The sequence below is a fragment of the Myotis daubentonii genome, chromosome 2 (assembly GCF_963259705.1).
Source record: "Myotis daubentonii chromosome 2, mMyoDau2.1, whole genome shotgun sequence".
Classification (NCBI taxonomy): domain Eukaryota; kingdom Metazoa; phylum Chordata; class Mammalia; order Chiroptera; family Vespertilionidae; genus Myotis; species Myotis daubentonii.
In genome coordinates, this window is record NC_081841.1 from 167384982 (window position 1) to 167393569 (window position 8588).

An 8588-nucleotide genomic window follows, 5' to 3' on the forward strand; every position below is an offset into this window, starting at 1 on the left:
TCAAGTCTCAGACAGTACTGGGGAGCACAGGAGACTCGGTTGGAATGTTTGTAAGGAGGACATTCCTAGAAAAGGGAAGTGGGCTAAAGGTGGCCCACCCTGTTTATTGGAATTCTGACTTAGGGGAATGCCAAGGGCGGTGCTCCTAATTATTTCTTGACCTTTCCAAACAAGTCTGTGCACATGCAGACCCCCAGGTGTTTACTGGAATCCTTATGCTTAATCTTTAGGTGTCCTTGCCTGAAGGACACTGCAAACACATATGCCTTCCCAAGATTACTTATCCTACTGATTATATCTAAAAGGTAAACTTCATCACAAACTGCTGTTACAATAAAAGCCTAACAAGGCAGGCAATCGAGGTTGTCTGGTTACTTTAGCCAGGAAGTCCCTTAGACCTCTCTTTCATAGCAAACGTGTCAGAGTAATCATTCATCCATTGCTCAGGGCCTGCTGGTCAGCCCCAGAAAGAGAGAATGAGAGCAAGAATACGAATTGTGACCTCCTGGTTCATAAGTCAATGCTCAACTACTGAGCCACACCGACCAGGCTACACTGTAATTTTTTAAAATTCAAGTCATAATTCCAGTCCAGATTGCAAGTGATGGGAAATAGACTTCATTTCTAGATGGAAAGACCTGCAAGTAATTTATGGCCATCTTTAATTCACTGTAATGTAAGCCATTAGAAGTATTGACAAGTTGATGTCCTTTCTCTTTGTATAAAACTTAAGTTTGAACAGTGTTTGCTTCTTTCTTGACATATAACTTATCACTCAGTGTAAGCAACTTTTCTATGCATTAGCATAATGTCATACTTTCTAAATTTGGATCAGCATACAAGATTTTATCCTTCCTACTTTCAATATTGTAAAATATTTATGTAATTTCTCTATCATTAATTTTCTTTTTGGCTTCTGAGACATCTTTGTCACAATTACTTTGCTCACTTTTATCAATAAGTTTGCCTTAATTAAGCTACTTTGGCTGTATACCAGGACGCTCTCAATAGACATCATGTCCATATTCCCATCCTCAGCCATTTCTTCAATATCTCCATTTGTAATAGATTCTAATTTTACTTCCAGCATTTTCACATTTTGTTTCTTTGCCACACTATTCTCCACTTTTTTATCCAGTAATAAATTATCCATTTAATATTCTGTGGTAACTAAAACTTTGACTGTGTTGTTGGGGGATTGGTATTATATAAATAAATCATGATAATCACTATTTGTCATATTGGCACCATGCAAAGCAAGGATTGCTTGTTGTTCTCTTGGTCTCTTATTTGACTTCTAACATCCCCTTGACATGTGTGTGGATTTCCATCACATTATAATGTTGAGAACTGAAGAACATTTTCAAGCTTTCTGATCTATATTCTCATAAATGAATATAATATAAGAACTCCTTTCATTTGATTGAAGCCCTCTGAATCTAAAAAACTGAGAAGAAAAGGGATGTGTAAGTTTGAAGAATATAAATATCTCTGAGGAACCAAAGGGAGAATATTTCTTATGTCAAAAATTGAATTTATCTATGGAGATGCCTGCCTTTTTTCCATAAAAGAACTTATTTTTTAAAAAACTTATGATTGGGAATATTTAAAATTTGGAATTGAAAAGTATAAAATTGACGTTTGAAGTTTAACTTAGAAGATATATAATTATCTATGTCCAGATTCTAAGCTCTTTAAAGTAGGTGAAATTTTTTCACTATTGTATCCTTATTGATTAAAAGAATTCTAGGAAGCCCAGCCAGCATGGCTCAGTAATTGAGTGTCGACCTATGAACCAGGAGGTCAGGGTTTGATTCCCGGTCAGGGCACATGCTTGGGTTGCAGGCTCCATCCCCAGTGTGGGGCACACAGGAGGCAGTCAATCAATGATTCTTTCTCACCATTGATGTTTCTATCTCTCTGAAATCAATAAAAAGTGTATATATATTTTAAAAAGAGTTCTGAGGATATAATAGAGGTTAAAATCAACTTTCAAATGCATGAATAATCTATAAATAAAATTCTTTTACAGGTCTTCAAAAAATGACAACTAAATATTACTTCTCCGTCTTTTTTGGGTGTGTGTATGTACTCAGGAGTGGCTTGTTGTTTGGGATTGGTTGATTGGATATTCTGCATTTCTGGTCAAGTGGAGAATTAACAAGGACAGGAAAGTTATCAAAGTTTCAGATTACTGGCAAAGATAGAAGTCACAAGATATCTATGTTCTACATTTAGAGCTGTTTTTCTCTGGATACTATCCTCCCAAGATCCAGAGCCACTTCCTAAGATACTTAAAACAAAGAAAGAGTTAGACAATTACCCTAAGAGCTGTCAACACACTCAGTAGGACCCTAACCACACATGGAGTGCAATACACATATTTGGGGCCTCCTAACCTGATGGTTGAGCTGCCTGCATATGCAAGAACTGGCAACCTGCAGGCCCTGGGCAGGCAGAAAGCCACACCAAGTTCTCAAGAAACAAAACTGGACAAACAAGAGGTGATAGCTATGCCTGCAAGAGTAAGGATCGATAACCAGTGGTCACCTCAAAACAAAATTTACAAGAGTAAATATAAATCCTCTCTTTTGTATATTGAATGAAACAACTATAAAAAGGCTGTGCAAACTGGGAAGTCATTGCATGGTCCGCTGAAGTTCTAGCTCAGGTGGGTTATCCTACAGAAAGCAGACCAATATCCTGAAATGGTAATCCTTAAACAAATGAACCAAAACAAATTCCTGGATGAGAGTAAATGCTCAGCCTAGTAAAACAGCATAAAACATAAGGCTGAAGGACTGGGCAGAAATGGCTCATAAGGATAATGAGTATTTTTGGCTAAGCTTTATGTTTATGTGTCTGAAAAAAAAAGCTAGAAATAAGTAAAACAGTATCTTTGATATCAGAACCAGAACCATGACAAAAATATATTTGAATCTCATTATTAGCAGTTTCCATACTTACAAATATTATACTTGTTAAAATTTCTTTGTAACTACAAAATCAGTTTTTATTGCACTTTCACAGTCATTCACAGGTATGCCCGGTATTGAAGAATTTGAGTCACCTGATGCAGTGTTCCCAGCTGAGATGGGACAAGGTAATGCTCTGTCTTGTTCCAATTCTCATACCATGCATGTGTCCTTTTGTTAACGTAAAAAACCATTGAAACCTGTAAAGAATTTTTGTGAGTTTATTTGAGGCAAACTGTCGACATATGCCGGAAAGCAGAACCTCAACAAATTGAGATAATGCTCCGGAGATTGGCGGGTTACAGTTGTATTATACATTGCAATCAAAGGAAAAGGGATGTAGGTGGGTTACATGAAATCCATTGGTGATAGACTAGAGAGGCAGGAGAAAGCAAAGCCGGGAGGGCGGGGGGGGGGGGGTAGGGGGGAGAGGCAGGGGGGGGAGAACCCCTGGGATTGGATAAAAAGTGAAATGATGGACACATACTTAGGTGGGTGCAGGAAGAATTAACATGCTCATGAAGGAATTTGTGGTATCTGTCCTGGCACCCAGCACATTAGGTTGTACCCCAAGGGGTCCAGAAAAAGGGAAGTTACAAGTTACCTAGACATTTCAAAGGGTATGTTATTATAGATGCAAAAAGACAGGCTCAGTTAAGGTAAATGTTGACCTTGTCAGTAAAGATACCGGCCTAGGAGGTGACTACCCACCATAACTGCTTTTAGTTAAAGTTTAATTTCAGACCATCCTTTGTGGTTACTTTAGGTCTCTGAGTCTGCAAGACTGCTATGCAGGCCTTCCCTGAGCTTGTCAGGTTAGCATGTGGCCCCTTTCGTCCACACTTTCCATGATCCATTTAATGCCATGTTTTTCATATTCATGTGTTGGGGAGCACACAAGACTTGGTTGGAAAGTTGTAAGGAGGATATTCCGAGAAAAGGGAAGTGTGTGGAAGGCCACCTGCCCTGTTTATCAGAATTCTGACTCATGGGAGACTTAGGGGAGTGTCGAAGGTGGTGCCCCTAATTATTCCTTGACCTTTCCAAACAAGTGTGCATATGCAGACCCCTGGGTGTTTACTGGAATCCTTATGCTTAGTCCCTGGATGCCCCTGCCTAGAGGACAATGTAAACACATGTGTCCTCCCAAGATTACTCACCCTACTGATTGCATCTAAAGATAAAAATTCCAATAAAAGCCTAAGGAGTCTACGGCCATACCACCCTGAATGTGCCCTAGCTCATCTTATCTATGAAGCTAAGCAGGGTCGGGCCTGGTTAGTACTTGGATGGGAGACTGCCCGGGAATACAGGGTGCTGTAGGCTTAAAAAAAAAAAAAAAAAAGCCTAACGAGGCAGGCAATTGAGGCTGCCTGGCTGCTATAGCCGGGCCATCCCTTAGCTTTTCTTTCACAGCAGTGGTTCTCAACCTTCCTAATGCCGTGACCCTTTAATACAGTTCCTCATGTTGCGGTGACCCCTAATTTCATTGTTACAAATTGAACATAATTAAAGCATAGTGATTAATCACAAAAACAATAAGTAATTATAGATGTGTTTTCCGATGGTCTTAGGTGACCCCTGTGAAAGGGTCGTTCAACCCCCAAAGGGGTCGCGACCCATAGGTTGAGAACCACTGTTTTACAGCAAACATTGTGTTGGAGTTAACTGTTCATCCAGTTCATCCATCCTCAGGGTCTGCTGGTCAGCCCAGGCAAGGTGGTGCCCTATGTAAGGACCAAGGAATGCAACGAGTCACAGTGGAACCCTCAAAAATGAAGAGGAAAGAAAGGAAAGTAATGGCATAGTAAGTCATTTGGAGCCCACTTGGGATTTCCAAGTTGGAGGGCATTCATATGGGGTTTTGTTTTTTGGTGATTTCACTATTTAAAAGGCTCCTGAGCTTAATGCAAAAATGTCCTGTACTTTTAAGAAAAAAATATGTCTAAGGTAAGCTTCTTTTAGGCATGAATTGTAGAGCTGTTGGAAAGTGAGTTCAATGTTAATAAGTAAAATCATGTACTAAATAAGGTGTTTTTAAACAGAAACACACATACAACAAGGTTATGTATTGATTAGTTGGTGAAAATGCTGTGAACAGGGGCTCACAGGAATCTAACCCTGTATTTCTCCTAGGAGTATTGATTTAATATTCACTAACTCAGTGTCACAGCAACTTTATAGAAGATAACTACTGCCAAAAATAAAAACTGATTGTAACTACCTTATCCACAACAACCTATATCAGTGGTTCTCAACCTTCCTAATGCTGCGACCCTTTAATACAGTTCCTCATGTTGTGGTGACCCCCAACCATAAAATTATTTTCATTGCTACTTCATAACTGTAATTTTGCTACTGTTATGAATCATAATGTAAATATCTGATATGCAGGATGTATTTTCATTGTTACAAATTGAACATAATTAAAGTATAGGGATTAATCACAAAAACAATATGTAATTATATATTCAACATGTGTTTTCTGATGGTCTTAGGTGACCCCTGTGAAAGGGTCGTTTGACCCCCAAAGGGGTCAAGACCCACAGGTTGAGAACCACTGACCTATATCATTCCTACTAGGAAACCTTCCCATATTTCGTTTTTTTCCTATGAACAAATTTTAATTATTTGATCTGTAAGTTTATGACAATTTACTATCAGTTTTATTGTTGTTGTTAAAGCCAATATAATTAGTTTACTGATTATCATTTTTGGGCTGCTTTCTGAAATTTACATAAAATAATGATAATTATATTCCTCACCTGATATTTATATTCAAACTCTTAGTCAGATTAAGGTTTTATTAGAAAAAAAAACACACTAAAAATTGAGCATGTAATAGCACCCTGACAGCATAGTTAACTACTGATTTTATCAATTTTTTTAAAAACTTCCTTTTACCTGAAGAAAATTGGTACTAGAAACAGAATTCAATAACATTCTAAGTCTTTTATTTTTAAGTATATTATATTATTTTATTATTAAATATAACCATCCTAAAGACCCTCTGAAGTTACAATTTTCTCATAGATACAGAAAGTAGGACTTAGAATTTATGCCTATAACAAGGTCATAAAACAGCACAAAACAAAAACAACAACAACAAAAAACTCTGTTTCCAGACTTTTTCATGATTTATTTTTTTTCTTTCTAAATAGAATAAGCTTTATTTTCCTTTCACTTTATAATGTGTTTGGAAAACAAACTAATTATAATAATGGCTGCAATATATAGCACTTATCTTGTTGCAGGCACTAATTTAAGTTGCAAATATTAACTGATTTTATACTCTTAACAACCTTATCATTAAGTACATTTCCTAAGGAAGTTAAATACCTCTCCCAAAGCCATAGGCCTCATAGATGGCAGATCCCAGACGTGAATAGACCTCCTGAGTTCACATTCTTACTTACCAGGCTTACTGCAAGTCATTTTAGCTTGTTTTTTTTCTTTAGGGACCCATTAACTTTAACATTTACACTTTACTGTCAATCCTAATTTAGTGTGCCTCTGTCAACTTCTGAAGTGAAATGATTATATATTTCCCTATTCTCTTTTAAACAATAGTCTGAAAGATTTCGTTTTGTTTTCTTTGCTTTTTAATTTTTATGAAGACAACCCTTACCGACAGGGGCCGCTGGGTGAGCTGAGAGATGAGGGAGGGCTCCAATGCCTCCTGGCCCCCTCTTGCCTTGACCACGGCCCCTGCTAGTCAAGAAACAACTGAGGGAAACTGGCCTCCTTACAGGAGAGCGAGAGGAGCAAGGGTAGAAGGGATAGGGTCAGACCACTCCAGATAGGTTGTGGCAGGTTTAATAAGCAAGGGAACTTACTTACAGGGCTTGTCTTGGGCTGCTACAAGTCCAGTAGGTTTCCCCATCGGCCGCCAGAGTCATCGATGTTTATAGAAAGACCTTAACGGGGGGGGGGGGGGGGGGTGTCCATCCCCTACACAGTCCGGATGGTCTCAACAACCCATTGCTCTCTCAAGGCTGCGTCCTTGAAAATGGCTCCAGCTGTGGGCAGAACTTAATTCCAGGGTCAGGAAAGGAGGGAGGAACCTGGGATCAGATCGTCAGGGTCCAGCTCTAGCACCCACCTCTCAGGTTAACCAGAGGTCAAGTCCTCTCCATGACCTCCTCCCAAGGACTCCCGTGGGGCTGAGCCTAGAAGCAGGGCCTCCCCTTAGCCTGTGTGAATGCAGGGCCAGGGCCCCACCTAGTGAGCAGCACCCAGGGCTTTCCTTCTCACCCGGGGCCAACAGAGGTGTGCGGTGCCTAGCTCAGCACCCAAGGCAGTGAGTGAAGGTGGTGCCCGCTGTGAAGAGCCGACACTTTGAAGCAGACTTTTGGCTCTGCCGGCTGCCCTTGCCTCCTCCACTGCCCTTCCAGGCTGAGGACCTGTGGCCTTGGTCAGGTTTCCCGCTTTCAGAGTCTTGGAGCGCTCCAGGATCTCCAGGTAGGTGGCCTTTAATTTCTTTCATTCATTTCTTTCAGACAAAGACAGAAACCTGGACAAATTAGGAATTATGTGTTGTAATAATTGCAAAGGGTTCAGGATAAAATATACCGAGGTTGGAATTCCAGGTTAAGATTTGGTGCTACCATACTTAACATTTATACTCCAATGTCTTGGTTGCTTTTTCAATAAAAGAAGGATAATGTGTATTTACTTCAAACATTTGTAGTGGCAAAAAAAAAACCCCAAACAAAAACAAAAACATAAAAAATTCTATAATAAAAACTAACATTTCTTATGCTTCTGAAATCTTTGTTTTCCCAGGGTAGGTTAATTAATTTCAGAGACTGAGGCACTGAGGATTATGTTTTTTGTTTGTTTGTTTGTTTGTTTTTACTTTACTTTAATTTATTTTTTATTTCTTTGTGTCCCCAGTGGAATATAACCAAAATGAGCCAGAGAACATGTCTGTTTCTTAGATTCCCAGTGCCTAACAGAATGACTGCAAATACACAGGAGATGCCCATTAAAAAAAGTAAAAGCCTTAATTTTCTCTCTCTTTTAAAAAATGCATTGGGGTGACATTGGTTAATAAAATTATCTAGGTTTCAGGTGTACAATTCTATAGTACATCAGCTGTATATTGCATTGTGTGTTCACCACCCCAAGTCAAGTGTCTTTCCATCACCATGCATTTGATCCTCTTTACCTTCTCCCACCATACTATTCTCTGTGTGTATGAGTTTTTTGTTTTTGCCTAATTCTTTCCCCATTTGCACCTAGCCCCCCCTCAACTCCCCTCCCTTCTCACATCTGTCCTTCTGTTGAGGATAGTGCTTTTTAAAAGCCTCTGTAATTTTGTGTGTCACTTAACACTTGAAATTGTTTGCCATTTCCTTTTTCTATCCTCTTCTTAATCCTAAATACAGTAATTAAACTGCATTATACTATGTTGAAATGAATTTACATTTGTTTGTAGTACCTTACAAGTATAAAATGATATTACTAATTTATTCTGAATAGCACCTCAAGAATACATTTCACCATTTCATGTTTTGTGGTTTTAAAAGTAATGAAAAACAAGAAGTAAAAAAAAAAAATCTTCAATTCAGTGCATATCAGAATAATTGAAACAAACAAGCCCATTTAATC

General features: G+C 38.8%; 1 pseudogene; it reads left to right on the plus strand.

The window, feature by feature from the left end:
* Positions 1 to 4182: 4182 nt before the first annotated feature.
* On the plus strand, positions 4183 to 4301 carry LOC132228804 (5S ribosomal RNA; annotated as a pseudogene).
* The last annotated feature ends 4287 nt before the right edge of the window (positions 4302 to 8588 follow it).